This window comes from Felis catus, chromosome C1, assembly GCF_018350175.1.
Source record: "Felis catus isolate Fca126 chromosome C1, F.catus_Fca126_mat1.0, whole genome shotgun sequence".
NCBI lineage: Eukaryota > Metazoa > Chordata > Mammalia > Carnivora > Felidae > Felis > Felis catus.
Window position 1 is genome coordinate 208,834,951 of NC_058375.1, and position 17,050 is coordinate 208,852,000.

The window sequence follows — 17,050 nt, forward strand, 5'->3', positions numbered from 1 at the left end:
AATCTGAAGCAGGTTCCAGGCTCTGACCTGTCAGCACAGAGCCCAATGCGGGGCTCAAACTCATGAACCGCGAGATCATGACCTGAGTAGAAGTCAGATGCTTAATCGACTGAGCCACCCAGGCGCCCCATCATCTAGCAACTTTTAGACAAGAAATGAATAAACGAATGGCTATTTATTTTATTTTAAAATACGTATTTAATTTAAAATAAAAATATTTATTTATTTTTAACCGGTACAAAATTTCTAGCCATTGAGGGCAAAGTAATGTTGCTGTGATAGCTTTGGATGTATCTAGGATTATTTTACACCATAGGGCGCAGTTATATATTTGGTTACAAAAATTCTGATGGAAAATAGTCTCATTTTATCAACGAGACAAAGGGACTTGAAATAAATATCACTTTGATCTGCTTAGTTATTTATAACCTCTAATAAAATAGATAAATCAGGTTAGCCAGTATCTCCTTGAAGTCCAGAAATGCTGTTTTCTAGATTTTAAAAAAAGTTACCTATCAACACTCCATAGAACAAATAAATCTTAGGATTAATTCTCCATAAATAGTCTGGTTCATAACATTCCCCGGGCGCAGAGTAAATCAAACTGTAAAAATGTCTGATCTGCCATAACAGGTTGGTGTTTTATCAAATGATGCTAAATATTTAAGAACTGGAAAAGTAACTTAGACTGTATGCATTCTATCGTAAGCCTTTTAAGAGTGTAACACCTTATTAAGGTAGAGTTACCACTGTAAATCCAATAATTTGAGTTTTGTATTAAATTGTTTTCTAAAATTTACCCATATGCCGGCCTCAATAAATCCATAACAAGTTTAATGAAAAATTTTGAAAGAGACACCAGCTTGTGCTTCTCAGGGAACTACTCGGGTGTCTGGCTTCACCTTTATAAATGAGCTAAATCGATTTTAAGTTTCATTATTTTTCTTTTATTTGTCATCTTCTGGAAAAGCTTAATTTCTCTAGCCCTTACACTGTCCAACTTCTGGCTGAGAATACCAAATTCAACAATTGCAACTCTTTGAATCGCGGTTTAATCCTCTCCGCAGTGGAGAAGAATTTTACCTCTTTTATGGTCTTGTGAGAATTAACTAAAATTCTACATGGAAAGCTCTTGGAAAAAGTACTTGGCAAATATTAAGCACTCAATAAAAAGACACTACTGTTAACATTAAAATTAAAAATGTACATTCATGCGCCTGCCCAGGCACAAAGTGAGACTTTGAGAAATGTTTTCTCTTCCTTTCCAGTATTCTTCTTCTTCTTCTTCTTCTTCTTCTTCTTCTTCTTCTTAGGTAACATAAAGTAATATAAAAAAAAAAATTTAATCTCTATTTCCAAGAGGGTATCATGTTTTTGTTAAAAAAAATTTCAACACATAAATGTAAGACCTTTAAAGGAAATGAAGTTGATTAACTGATACATACATTCAGCAAATATACCAGTGAACCTTTCTGTGACAGACTATACTCATGTTCAGAATAAACAAAAAGGATAATGAATGCACTATACCTCTTAGTCCAAGCACCTCACCACTGAAAGGGAGATAAGGTGCAAAATGGTTTTTACAATTTTGCCATTCGTGGGTAAAGTGTTATAATGGGAGTATTAGAGAAGTTTGGTAGAACCCGGAACTTACTAAGTTTTAAAGCTAATGACCAATGTTTGTTAAGCACGTTACCAATATCTGAGTATTGGTTGCTTACTTACATCTACTTATATAAAGATTGGGATTTTTGTTCCTTGCCTTTGTAGTTCTCACAACATAATCAAACAGTAAAAGTATATAGTATCGAGAGTGTAGTAATAATACAAATCAGCAACATAAGTGACGTCAAATTGCAGCGACAAACCACCTCAAAGGAGGGAGAAGTCAATCAGGGTCGAATTTTCTTCAAAAAAGGCTTTCTGGTGGAAGAAAGGGCTTTAACTGGTTTTTGATATATAGATAGGACTAAAGTGCCTAGAGACTATAGAAAGGAGATCTTTCTAGGCTTGTGTCAAGGTTTTAGGCTCGCCCAGGTACCGATATGAAAAAGTGCAAGTGGAAAGCCCTGGGCTGGCCGGTGCTGCTTTTTGGCTACACGAAAGCTTTGTGGGAGATTCAAGAGACAGCCCGTGGATTCTGAGGTTCCTTGATTACAATGCAAGGCAATCATCTCTTGGAGGCATAGGAGACGGTTATAGTCCCCTCTACATATTAGGTAATTAATAAATAATTCAAAATAAAAGAATGTGAACCTGCTTGTATTCGTGCCCTCACAAAGTGCATTTTGAAAACAGGAGGTGCTAAACTAGAGACCCAGTTAGGGATTGAGCTAATAAACCAGCAAGAGACAACTAAAAGTACTTCCTGTCTACAGAGTTGAAAAAGTCAGACTCAATAGCTTTATTCTAATAGACTGCAGTAATTTAAAATGGCAAAGTTACAGAGGACAGGTTTCAAAGCCTCAGTGAGTTGAAATCAGGTAAGCACTGGTCCTTTGTCTCAGATCTCAGGTGAGTACTGTGGAAGGAGGAGCACCTAAGACCTGGGAGCACCCGTCCTTAGGTTCAGATTTTTACTTCTCTACATACAGTTCGCTAATAGTATTAAGACAATATGTCAATAAGGCACTGATTTTGCCCCATGTCTTACTATTGTGCAACTGTTTTTATTTTCTTCCATTTCCCTTAGTCTTTACCCTGTGAAAAGCTCTTTTCAAAAAGTCTTCGTCATTAAATACCTGCAATTTTGTAGTCTTTATTTTCACCAACTCCATTGCATATATTTATCTTGTTGCTTCGGTAATCATCATTACAGTTGTAACGGTTATCTGCTGTTTTTTTTGACTTAATGTCTTATCATTTACTGTCTTTCTATTGTTGGATACTTAGGTGGTTTCCTCTTTTTTATTTTACCAGTAGAGTTAATGCTGTAATTAATAATCGTATGCATCCAGTCGTGTTCCTTTTTTGAATTATTTCTTTAGGATACACTCTCGGGAGAGATATTACTGGGTCAAAGGTATAAAGGTTTTTATAGCTTTTCAGACAGGTTGCCAAATTGCTTTCCGAAAGGATTTTACTACATCAATTTATAATACCCCAGGTGCCTCTCCTGATAATAATGCGTGTATTTTCACTCACTTACTATCCCATGCTATCCATTACAGCATCGTCTATGAGTATCCAAGCTGAGGATCAGGTGGATTATTCTTATTTCATCTCTATTCTCCCCAAGATAATCATGTCTTCTTCTGTTGCTTTAATACCGTGAGGAATCTCCTGTTCCCATTTATGGCCCCCTGCAGAATCACTATCATCTAGGATTTTCCTTACGATAGGCAGAGGATAATTGGGACTTCTGCCTCATTGAGAGAAATTTTTGAAAAGACTTTGCAGAGGGAAGAATAATGGATTAAGACAGAATCAGTGACACTCAGTATTTGTTGAGCCAACTAGGTTTCCCTGGCCTCCCAGGATGTTAGAATCTAATCTAGTATTTTATCTTTTCGATAAATTATTTATAAATCCATGATTACTTGTGATTTTGTGCAGACCCTCTGGTTCAGGAAAACATTGTTGTTGCAACATTTCCTCCTCAAACACATAAGGCACAAGGATCATTAAGAGTGCTCATTTGGCGGAAGACCTGGCCTCAGATTCTGATGCCACAGCGTCTAAACCTTAAGGCTATGGAAACTGATATGAATTCTCTAACCCTTGAATTTCTCATTCATTAAAAGAGGATGGTATTAACTCCTACATTATCCTACTGTGAAGACTGAATGAGATAATGCAGGTAGAGAGTTCTGTGGAATGCTTAGAACATGGCACACCCCCAATAAATATTAACCCTTAGAAGACGATAGCACAGATTAAATATGTTTTCTCCATTAAAGCTAGTTGAAATATACCAAGCCCAGTGGTGGGAAAATCTCACATACCGTTTCAAATATCCTGAGAGTATTTCTGAAACATTTTCCAGCCCCGGGTGTATGAGAACATTTGTTGAAAGCTATCAATCCTCTCTCCCTAGAAAAATACAAGCTGCCTCCAAGCTCTCTAAGCTGAGTTCGCTAACCTCAGGTTAAAATCCCTCTTTTTATACTTAATTACAAATATGAAGAAACCAAGCCTCCAAGAACTTGGGTAGTCTGTTCAATATTGCATAATTTTCTAAAATCATAAAGCAGATCAGAATAACTATGCCTGCTATTTTTCTAAAAATGTATATTCAGAAGCATCCAGTGACAGCTGAACTTAGTTTTTTTTTGTAAAGACAAAGACTGTAAAACAAAAGTTCATTTTTATGAAAACAGAATTTTCAGTCATTTTGACTACTTTTTTCCCTACCAGTGTCAAGGATTACATTTACTAGACAATATAGAAATTTTACTTCTTTGGGGTGCCTGGGGAGCTCTGCCGATTAAGTGTCCAACTCTTGATTTTGGCTCAGGTCATGATCACATGGTTCCTGAGATCAAGCCCCATGTCGGGCTCCCCCTCCTTCTGCCCCTCCCCTGCTGGTGCCCATGCACACACACACACACACACACACACACACACACACACACTGTTTCTCAAACAAACAAACAAAAATAATAAAAAAAGATATTTTACTTCTTTATATTTTCTAATTCACATTTTCTGGTGTATCATTCCTGCCCAGCCTCTGTTACAGACCAGGAAACATCAACACATTTAGTTATACGGTATCAACTTTCAAGATTATTGACTCAGAGGCAAGTCACAAAAGAGAATTATTTTCCCCCGAGGCTTAGTTCTTCATAGTGTCTAATTACATTTAAAGTTCTGTACATCCTAATGTTTTCAAAGTTCAAAGAAATAGAAAAAGCAACTCATATTTCCTTAAAATCGGGGGGGGGGGAGAGATCTACAGTGAAAGGAAGATGCCTGATCCACAAATCCTTAAGAGTTAGTAGATAAGTAGATTTATAAAAATAGTAAGCCATGTACTTAAGACACCTCTTCCTTTATCTAAAAATCTACCTTTCTGTTTATATGGCAAATAGATAATGAGTAAAGAGTAGAGAATATGGAAGTAGGTCCCAGAATACCTGTTACACATGTCAATATAATTTAATATATTATAAATGTGATAGTTCACTTGGTGAAATTATTCTATAGGGTTGCAGATATGACTGGGTGCCTATATAATTTAATAGATATGTCAATATAATTTAATATATCATAAATGAGGTATTTTATTTGGTGATATTATTTCATAATGGTGCAGGTAAGATGGGCTGCCTATCTGGTAAAAATATAAGATGTGCTTCCAGATTCCTCCTCTTATCCCAGCGGCTGAGAGGGTTCCTTATAGACAGTCTTGTCAATCTTGTTTGGAATTGCCCAGCTGAAAAAAACTACTTAACCCAAGTTATAGCACCTACCCAGGGCAGGTGGACCAACCTCCTCACTCTATTCCAGTTTCGGAGGCTTCACGGACTTGACTAGAGCCCTCACTGAGATGTCATGGCCATCCAGCTACTCCCTCAGCCCAATCTTACTTCCACAGGTTATAATCCCAAGAGCATGCTATGATACACTGTGTGCTCAGTAAATCTTCATTTTAGAGTCAGTGTCCCAGGGAACCAACCTGTGTCAGACTCCAGTCTTAATCTGAATTTATCAATTCTGTATGTAAAATTAAACAATACAAATAAAAATATGGTCAGAAAATCTAGAAGACTATATTTACCTACGGGAGAAACTGTATTAATCAGGACTAGAAACCCAAGGCATTAAAAAAAAAAGATGGACATACATTAATACGATTAAAATTCTTCTGTAAGACAAATATTTTTGGTTACTCCTTTTCTTCCTTTCATTCTTTTAAAAATCTGTTCCAAATAGGATTTTGCCACATCAAATATTTTTAAGTACTTGATAAATATGTATTGCATTCATGAATAAATAGCAAAAAAAAGCAAAATAAATTCTAAAGATAAACACTTGATTTTAGAAAAAAAAGTATTTTTGATTCAGACCTCAATTTATAATATTCAATAGCTCCTCAATTTTGACTAAAAGGAAACAACCCAACAGAAAAATGTGTAAATGTGGGAAAGCAAAGAAGCAAATGTAGACATATCACAGACATACGGGAAAAAAAAATGTTAAAGCTCAATAAAATTCAAGGAAATGTAATTCCTAATGAAATTATATTTTTACATCCATTACGGTAATTTAAACAAAGAAATAAAAAAAAGAAAAAAATACATCTATTGCTGGTGAAAACTTGGAACTGTTAGAGTTTTTCCAAGAATACTCTCATAACATCTCTAGAATTAAAAATACATATACGTTTGGAACAAGAAATTTTATCTTGAAACTTTTCTTGACAGATAAAAAGTACCAGAACCTTGGAACATAAGAATCTAGAGTAGTAAAGCAACTATGGCCAAAAAAAAGAAGAAAGAAAAGAAAAGGGAATGTTCTTCAGTAAGAAAACGACTTGATCAATTATGAGACATGTACACATATCCTGGAATATGTTACAGTTATTGAAGATAATGAATTAGAGCTGTATGCCCACTGTGGTGTACGAAACAGGTGTGGGAGGAGATGGTGGGGACAAATTACCTGGATAAAAGCAAGAAGGTGGTTCATTGTCATCCATATGCTCAACTCGAAGTCACCCCACTGGCTAGTACTTTTGTATGCTGGTGATTCCGATAACATTAATGGTACATTCCTCTCCACCAGTCAATATCCTTCTCCTATTGACTGGTATCCCATTGTGTTCTTGGTATCCCACTGCCTTGCTCTTGGTATCCCATTATGTTGCAGTTAACTTGGGAACCTTTCCATAAAGTGCTGTGTTGAGTGGCAAAAGAAAAATACAAAATTTGTATATCATGTATTCTATTTTTTTTAAATAAAGGTCAAAAATCCTGTACCTATACCCAAATGTATGTGAGGATACATCACACATGTAATGCATTGCAGAGATATTCATACATGATTAAAAGGGTTATCTGAGCATTAGAAGAAAGATTGAAGGCCACCTACTAGACTGTGAACATGGGCTCTTGGGGACTGGGAGACAGCGGTGGAGAGGAAGGAAAAGAGAAGGCAGGATAAGCAAAAACTAAAGTTTCAACTGCTGCATTAAAAATGTATATGGGGGGCACCTAGGTGGCTCAGTCGGTTAAGCATCTGACTTTGGCTCAGGTCATGATCTTGTGGTTCTTGGGTTGGAGCCCCGCATCAGGCTCTGTGCTGACAGCTCAGAGCCTGGAGCCTGCTTCAAGTTCTGTGTCGCCCTCACTCTCTGCCCCTCCCCCGCTCACACTGTCTCTCTCTGTCTCTCAAAAATGAATAAATGTAAAAAAATAAAATGAAAAAAAAAACAAGCAGAAAATAACAAATCGTCATACCTTCTTTTTATGCTTATTTTTGTATTTCGAGAGAGGAGAGAGAGCAAGAGAGCAAGAGGGCGGAGGAGCAAAAACAGGGTGCGTGAGAGAATTCCAAGCAGACCCCATGTGGGGCTTGATCCCAGGACGTTTAAATCATGATGGGAGAGCTGAAACCAAGAATCGGACACTCAACTGACTGAACCACCCAGGCGCCCTAATGTTTCACACTTAAAAAAATTTTTTTAAATATTTATTTATGGGGCATCTGGGTGGCTCAGTCGATTAAGCCTCCTACTTGGGCTCAGGTCATGATCTCACGGCTTGTGGGTTTGAACCCGGCGCGGGGCTCTGTGCTGACAGCTCAGAGCCTGGAGCCTGCCTCGGATTCTGTGTCTCCCTCTCTCTCTGCCCCTCCTCCACTTGTGCTCTGTCTCTCTCTGTCTCTCAAAAATAAATAAATGTAAAAAGAAATTTTTTTAATATTTATTTATTTTTAAGAGACAGAGAGAGATTGCAAGCAGAGGAGGGGAAGAGAGAGAGAGAGGGAGACAGAGAATCCAAAGCAGGCTCTGAGCTGTCAGTGCAGAGCCCAAGGCGGGGCTCAAACCCACAGACCATGAGATCATGACCTGAGCTGAAGTTGGACGCTTAGCAGACTGACCCACCCGGGTACCCGCCTCCCCAAATTTCTGTACTTTTAAGCTGAAATTTTGGAAACCGGATTTTGGAGCTCCATACCGTGTGAAGATTTAAGGATCTGAAATCCAATGTGAAAGGCTGCACTGACAGACCAGGGTAGGAAGAGAGCTGATGAACTCATACGTGCCCCTAAAATCCAAGGTTCCCTTCATCAGGGGGATCCCACCACCTGCTTACCTAGCAAGTGGAGAAAACAGATTCATTTAGTGCAATATGAATGCATATCCAGGATACTTATACACCACTGCAGTGCAAATTAGTATTCAGAATGAAGACAAATTTTCAACCTCATTTTCTTTAGAATGAACATAATCAAATGGTTAACAGAGAGTTCCAATCATTTTGACTTCCTCATTTCCCGGTTTGTTTGCTTATGTGTTTAGTTATCCAGGAAATTCTCACACAAATGACTTAGATTTTGACTGTAAGCTTTATAAACACAAAAGCTAAGCCTCTACTAGTTCGAAGAAAGCAGAGCTGGGGCGAGGTTGGGGGTGATAGTTTGTACCTGACACAAAGCAAACATTTTAATTATATCTAATCAGAAACAGATTTTGTTTTGAATTCCAATGTCAAAGCCAGCAGTCTGCATTGAGGAATCTGCACGGAGGCACAATAGATTTCTCCATTAGTCATTCCGGCTGCTTTGTTCATGTCACTGTGACCTTTCAGAGAACACAGTATCCTTGGAGACTTTAAAATCATGTTCTAGGTGAACCTCATAAAGTACATGAAGGCTATAATCCTACCCCGTGTAAAATATTGTGAATTTCCTAACAAAAGAAAAAGCGTCTTGTTTTGTTTTGCTTTGTTTTCTGGATTAAGAGACATGTTGGGATTTAGGGATTCTATTGCTTGTATCTACGTTACTGGATTCATAACATCAGCAACTTCCTACAAATAAATAGGAAGGGTTAAATATTTTTGAGATGAGTCTTTTAATTTTAGGCAGAGAGACAATATAGCAAATCAAAAAGGATGTTTGGCAAGTACAACCTTTCAATTCCATGTCTACCTTAGTGAATGGGTAGTGCTGAATTCTTTCTAACAAAGAAAAACAAAAATTGATTTCCATAAAGAGCTTCATTTTCAGGGCGCCTGGGAGGTTCAGTCATTTAAGCATCCAACTCTTGATTTAGGCTCATGATCTCATGGTGCGTGAGTTCGAGCTCTGCGTGGGGCTCTGTGCTGACAGCATGGAGCCTGCTTGGGGTTCTCTCTTGCCTTCTCTCTCTGCCCCTCCCTCTCTCTCACTCTCAAAACTAAATAAATAAATAAACAAACAAACTTTTTTAAAAAGTTAAAAAAATGAAGAGCTTCATTTTCAATCTCTGCAATAGGGTTTTGCCACACATTGCTTTAATTAAATACTTAAAGGCCATGTCATAAGACCACTTCCAAGGTCTTTGAGATTTTTGAGCTGCCAAACTCATATGAGTGCAGCAAGACTGGGTCATGTTGTTATTCAAATTTCTACACCTCAAGTAGAATTATATCAAGGCCTATATTATTTTTAGAAAGAAATAAACTTCTATTTTGCAGACGTGGAAGCTGAATTAAGAATTTGGATCTGTTCACCTCGGCATAGTACGTGTCACTTTGGAGTCTAATTCCTTGTCCATGTATGAAAATGGGTCATTCACCCCAAGCCAAAATTCTGATCAGGCACCTTTTTCTGGAACATTCTGAAATTCGATGGCAAAAAATAAAGGCAATTAAATATTTCCTCAGATTGTAAACAAATAGCCTGAGTCTTGCAATGACTACTTGACAAAGAATTTTGGCTTGTAGATTTTCTTAGCAAGCTTCTCAAGAAATTATTACAGTTGTTGACTTGAGACCCATTTAGTTTATTTTTGTTTCATCCTTTTGTTTTTTTTTTTTTTAATTCAACACTCATGGCATGAGTTTAAAGAACCAAAGGCAATATAACTTATGTTTAATTTTCACATCCGTGTCCCTTAATGGTTACATTATTAATCTCTATCTGAGTTTTTAAAATTAGAGATATAGAAAAAATAATCTAGGTCTAAAAGAGCTTTTGGAAACAGTAAATTTTATAGATGACATGTAATGCTTGGATATATTTGAGAAAAGAAAGCATACTTTTGAGTTGAGTTTGATACTTTTCAACTTGCAGAAGAACCTTTCAACTTTTCAACATGGAGAAGATAACCAACCTATAAACTCAAGCACTGACCGTAAATGCAAAATTAAAAAGCAAATTAGATACAAATTTAATTAGACAAACAAATTCTAATGGTGTTTTGGAAAATAACTGAATAGGATTCATTTCCTTCCTATTCAGCTAAACCTAGTTCACCTAGTCATAATGATGAACATTTACTGCAGGTCTTAGTTTGTGTTGGGAACTCTGGTAAGCTCTTTATATGCATCATTTTATTTAAGCTCCTCAACAACCCTACGTAGTGTGCGTTTGTATTAATTATAAGGAAGCCAACTGCTATAACAATAAAACCCCGTAATTTGTCTCTTTATTAAAATCCATTTTTTTCTCACTCATAACATCCAATTAATCATAGTTTGGAGCATGGGAAGGTACCTTTTTCACACAGCCATTCAAGGACTCAGACTGAAGGAGGCAATACCATATACAAAACACATGATTTCCAATAATCACTATGGACAACAAAATCCACCAATCACATGGAGGAAAAGAATGGTTGGAAGATAACATGGGATAATTTTATTGGCCAGGTTTGGAAGTAGCATACAAAGAATTCCACCATATGATCCCATGTTACTTTAAAGAAGGCTGGGAAATGTTGACTAGCTCTGTGCCCAAGAGGAATGGGAAACTAGCAGATTTGGTGAGTAGCTAGTCAGTCTCAAGCACAGAACAAGTATGGATTCTACTGTTCTGCTAAGGAAACTAAGGCTTTGTTAAGTTTCAGCTCTAGCATATGACGAACAATAAGGCATGTCTTTTTCATGGTCTTGATTTGTGAATAGCTTAGTTTATTACCTGAATAAATCATTTATATTCTGTATTTATGTGCTGGACGAAGTCTATTATGGAAAGAGCTCCAATGTCCATTGACTGATGAATTGATAAAGAAGATGTGGCATATATATATATATATATATATATATATATATATATGCATACAATGAAATGTTACTTGGTGATCAAAAAATGAAATCTTGCCATTTGCAACAACAATGTGGATGGAACTAGAGTGTATTATGCTAACAAAAGCAGTCAGAGACAGACAAATATCATGATTTCACTCATATGTGGAATTTAAGAAACAAAACAGATGAACATAGGGAAAGGAAATGAAAAATAAAATAAGAAAAAGAGAGGAAGGCAAACCATAAGATAACTCTTTTTTAAAATTTGTTTTAGTGTTTATTTATTTTTGACAGAGAGAGAGAGAGACAGGGTACAAGCCGGGGTGGGGGGCGGGCAACAGAGAGAGAGGGAGACACAGAATCAGAAGCAGGCTCCAGGCTCTGAGCTGTCAGCACAGAGCCTGACTCGAGGCTCGAACTCACAGACTGTGAGATCATGACCTGAGCCGAAGCTGGTCGTTCAACCAACTGAGCCAACCAGGCGCCCCATAAGATAACTCTTTTTTTTTTTTTAATTTTTTTTTTCAGCGTTTATTTATTTTTGGGACAGAGAGAGACAGAGCATGAACGGGGGAGGGGCAGAGAGAGAGGGAGACACAGAATCGGAAACAGGTTCCAGGCTCTGAGCCATCAGCCCAGAGCCTGACGCGGGGCTCGAACTCACGGACCGCGAGATCGTGACCTGGCTGAAGTCGGACGCTTAACTGACTGCACCACCCAGGCGCCCCTAAGATAACTCTTAAATACAGAGAACAAACTGAGGGTTGCTGGAGGGAAGCAGGTGGGAGGATGGGCTAAATGGGAGACGGGTATTAAGGAGGGCACTTGCTGCGATGAGCACTGTGTGTTACGTGTAAGTGATGAATCACTGGGTTCTACTCCTGAAACCAATGCTACACTGTATATTAACTAACTTGAATTTAAATTAAAAATATATATATATTTAAAAACTCTGTGCTCCTTCATATAACACCCAGTTTGTATGTAATAGATGTTCAATAAATAGTTTGATGAAGTCGGTTAAACATCTGACTTCAGCTCAGGTCATGATCTCACGGTTCATGAGTTCGAGTCCCACATTGGATGAGCTTGATCTCTGCTCTGGGTGAGCACGAGCCCTGCCTTGGGTGAGCCCCACTTTTCTCTCCCTCTCTCTCTGTCTCTGCCCCTTGTGTGATTCTCTCTCTCTCTCTCTCCCTCTGCCCCTGGCTCACTCCTGCCCTCTCTCTTAAAAAAAAAAAAAAAAAAAAAAGTTTGATTAAACATTTTTCAAGTAAACTCAAAAAAACCACTTTGGGACTTGTATTTATTTTTATTTTTTGACTTATTTATTAAGGGAGAGAGAGTGAGCATGAATAGGGGAGGGGCAGAGAGAGAGGCAGAGCGAATCCCAAGCAGGCTCCACACTGCCAGCACAGAGCCAGACGCAGGGCTTGAACTCATGAACTGTGAGATCATGGCCTGAGCTGAAACCAAGAGTCAGACACTTAATGACTGAGCCACCCAGGCACGCCTCCAAGTAAACTTTCATTTTATTTGGCAGCTGGTTAAATCCTTGTAGGTTTTCAGTAGCCAGATACATAAAAATTAAGCATGTGATGAAACTAAATAGTCAAAGGAGTCTTGGTTGGATAATGGCTATATTTGGCAAGTGTAAACTGACTGACAATCAAAGGCAATGAAATGACAACCTGGTATAGCTGAATGAAAGACAGCATATATCCAGACCTGCACATAGTGCCTTTCCTGAACTGTAGGCAGGCTTGACGGACCACCAGGAAAGGGACCCGAGAGTCCAACAGGCTGTGAATAGCCCAACTCACCATAGTCTCTTCTCTGAGCGTCTGAATCTTTACCTAAGCAATTCAGGGATGAAGAAAAGATGAGTAAAATGGATTCTTGTAAAAACTGAAGTCCTTAAGAGATTATCCATTAATTTGTGCTACCTGGATCTGGGTAAGATCCAAGCTCTTGTCCTCTCTGAGGCCAAGTTGACTTTGAGCTATTCCTTTGACTTTGTGAGCCATATTTTCAACAAGTTTCTCTTTTGAATAATTTTGCTGCCATTTCTGTTGCGTTCAAGATAGAACAGTAGCAAAAAATATCATATGTACCACCAGGGTATTATTTTATTGTATCGCTAGCCTCAACAGCAATTAGAAAGTAAACTGTTTATGAATTTTAAGGGGTGCCTCATTGGCTCAGTTGGTTAAGCCTCTGACTCTCGATTTTGGCTCGGGTCATGATCTCACAGTTTGTGAGATGGAGGGAGCCCTGTGTTGGGCTTCGCGCTGACATCCCAGAGCCTTCTTGGGATTCTCTCTCTCCTTCTATCTCTGCCCCTCCCTGGCTCATTCTCACTCTTTCTCTCTCTCTCTCTCTCTCTCTCTCTCTCTCTCTCTCTCTCTCTCAAAATAAGTAAACTTAAAAAATAGAATTTTAAGTCAGTTTGGTCACCCAGGGAATAAAGTGTAAGAGAGCTAAAACTGTTCTTTTACCAAAAACCAATCAAGTTTGGCTTTTCCGTGCCTAGCACAGCCCTGGCTTGTGAGCCCAAGAAGCAGCTGAAATGTGTAGCAGCTCTAAAGCACCAGATGCTGGATCAAGTGAACAGCATGTTTGCTCCTCGCTTATCTGCCAGTCCTCCAAACTGAGAGAACGTCTCCCCCTCATCATTCTCCCAAGGAACAGAGTCGAGTGTGCCTTGTCAGGAGCTGAGGTAAAGAAGACCTGAGTGCCGTGGTTCCTCAAGATTGATGGCAAGGTCTGAAATGATGCTACCTACCCTGCCGGCTTAATGGATGCCATCAACATTGACAAGACTGGAGAAAAGTTCCATCTGACCTAGGACACCAAGTTTTACTTTGTTGTTCATCATTTTACACCCGAGAAAGCTAAGCACAAGATGTGTAAGGTGAGGAAGATCTTTGTGGGCACACACGGAATCCCTCAACTGGTGACTGATTCACTATTCGGATTGATTTTGAGATTGGCCGGATTGCCAATTTCATCACGTTTGACACTGGTAATCTGTGTGTATGGTGAGTGGAGGGGCTAACTGAGGAAGAACTGGTGTGGTCATCAACAGAGAGAGACATTCTGGTTCTTTGGATATGTTAATGTGAAAGATAGGATGGCACCAGCTTTGCAGCCCAGCCCTCCAACATTTTCACTTTTGGTGAATGCAACAAATTATGGATTTCTCTTCCCCAAGGAAAAGATATCCATCTCACCATTGTTGAAGAGAGACAAGAGTGAGTGAAATGATTGGGAAGGTCTTTGTATTTAATTAAAGATAATACAGCATGATTTTTTGACGTATGCCCAGTTACTACAACATCTGGTTGTTGTTCAAAGTGACTTTTTTATCAGCCCCAGTGACCCAGTCGCCAATGAGAAGTGCATATAATGACTTATTGTCCATCACTTGCTGTCTGTCTGTCATCTAACTAATGAATTAAACTCTTTCTGGAGGCAAAATTCATTCCAAACTTCATTGAGCTTTCAGACTCTTAAAGTTCACAAGGCAATCTTGTTCAATCTTGTTCTTAATATAAATATTCTGAGCTAAGGAAGACAGGAAAGGCACATACATTCTCAGCAGGTCTTGGGGGCCAAATCTAAGCAGATTTTTTTGTTAGCGTAAAACCTCTGGGCCTTGTATTCTAATTTTTAAATTAATACAGATTTTTGCATTCATCTCTCGAAAATATCCATGTTTGTTTTTTGTTGTCATTGTTCTTACCATTTCTACACGACTTTGGAAAATGTTTCTGCTCTAGGACAAGAGTATTGCTTATCCTATGGCATTGAGAAGTCCTAGCATATTACCATATTCTCCTGAGGGGACTTAATGACGTGTCTGTAAACCAAGACCCTATGCTGCCACTGATGATAACCTTTACGTTTTCACCTTTTGGGATATTATTATCATTATCTTTTTGCCGTCATCAGTTGTACCGCTGTCATATTTGAGCTATATTTTCAGCACATATACATACTTCATTCTGATATATAGATCAGAGATCACCAGAGCTCACCTACATGTTGAAATCAAATGAAATGCTTGAGTTTGTTCATTTATTCAAGAATTAGAGTCTCTGTTCAGAAAGGCTGTAACTGGAATTGGAGAACCTGTCCTGGAGTTGACATCGCTTGACATAAGCACTGATCCATAATTTAACAATGCTACAGGCTCTCTCTCATATTTCCATAGTGTCTCAATAGAGCTAGCTGGTGACAACATGTGCTACTTTTGCTTTGCACATGCCGTCGTTCCTGTCACTGGTGTAGAGGATCGTTCCAATCCATGATAGTTATCTGCTGCCCTTGAGAAAAGACATGGGGTTGGGACCCCAGCACCTAGATGTCAAAATCTAGTCAAGACACGAAGGCATCTCAAAAGACAAAGGACAAAACTCCTCTTCTCCGGAGATGTGAGCTGATATCCGGAAGGCACCAAAAAATGTCATGGAGAAAAGAATCTGATTTCTTTGTATGGAAGCTGCTAATGCTGCTTCCCTCTCCTTCCTCCACCTCATCCTTCTCCTCCCTCTTCTCCCTTTTCCTGTCCTTCTCCTTTTCTTTTTCTTTCTCCTCCTTCCTCTTGTAAGTAATTATCAAAGGCAGTTCTAGAGCCTACCTCCCACGAGGCCCAACGTGGCAAAACAAAAACCAACTTTGTTATGGACAGACCGAACTCCATAACAACTTAACCTAACCCAGGACCGTAAAGATCAACAGTGACTAAAAAAAAAGTGGAGTTGGAAACTGCTAATATGTATTTTGTTACATAAGGGTGATTTTTTTCATTTCTAGGTTTCCAGTCCCTAACTCATTGATGGGTATTCCATACCCAAGATGTTCAAACTGAGTTTGCACTGGGCTTTTCCCACAATCACTGCCTTCTCCTCAAGTTTTCTTTTGTTCTCTTCATCAAAGATAATGTCGTGTCTTCCATCTTGCAGCTGCCTAGACACTTCTGTCCCTTCATTCTCCTGCTATAGCTAAACCGTTCTATATCCTCAACTCCTTTTCCCTCAATTTCTATCCAGTTGTGTTCTTTATCCACTCCCCATGTACACCCTTCCTTCTTTAATAATCTTTTGGGTCCACCAATGAACATTTCCGGACAAAAGTATTGAAATGGCTGGCAAGGTGGTTTTCTTGGACTTAGAGTCCATACCCTCCAAACAGTGTTCCATCCTGCTCCTAAAACAGAACTTCTGAAGTAAATATGATCATGATATTTTCCAGTAAAATTATCTCAATTCCTCATCTCTTACGAAATGAAGTGCATGCTTTTTATGAGGCAATGATCAGTTTTCTGTTCATCTCTGAAGCCTCATTTGGAGATTTCAGTGTCCTGACCCCAAACCACACTCAGTGACTTTTTGTTCCAAGAATATAGACATATTAAGATTAAAATACCCACAAGAAGTGTAACATGGAGCTATAGTTCTGAGCTCTTATTTGCACAACTATGCATCGTGCAAATCAAGCATCCGATACTATAACCACTGATCATCTTTCACACTTTCTTGCCTGGCTACTGGCTGTTATTTAGGTGTGCCTCTGGAATGTTCTTCTTTGGCCACTGGGCAGATACCTACTTACCCATCAACATCCATCAGGTGCCACCTTTGAACTCATGAGGGGTATAATCTTTTTTTCCTTCCAGCATAACACACATCTATTTCTATTATAGAGTCTCCTCCCACATGCTTGCACTGTGACAGTCTATACATCAGTCACCTATACAACATAGGGAGGCAGCAGAAGACTGAAATCTTACCTTATTTACCTGCATTTACAGATAAAAATCAGTTTCTGCAAAATAAAATAAATAATGAAGGAATAAATAAAAG

The 17,050-nt window shown here is 38.6% G+C and overlaps 1 pseudogene; it reads left to right on the forward strand.

The window, feature by feature from the left end:
• LOC109503060 overlaps positions 1-14,441 on the forward strand; it is a 114,643-nt pseudogene extending 100,202 nt beyond the window's left edge.
• The last annotated feature ends 2,609 nt before the right edge of the window (positions 14,442-17,050 follow it).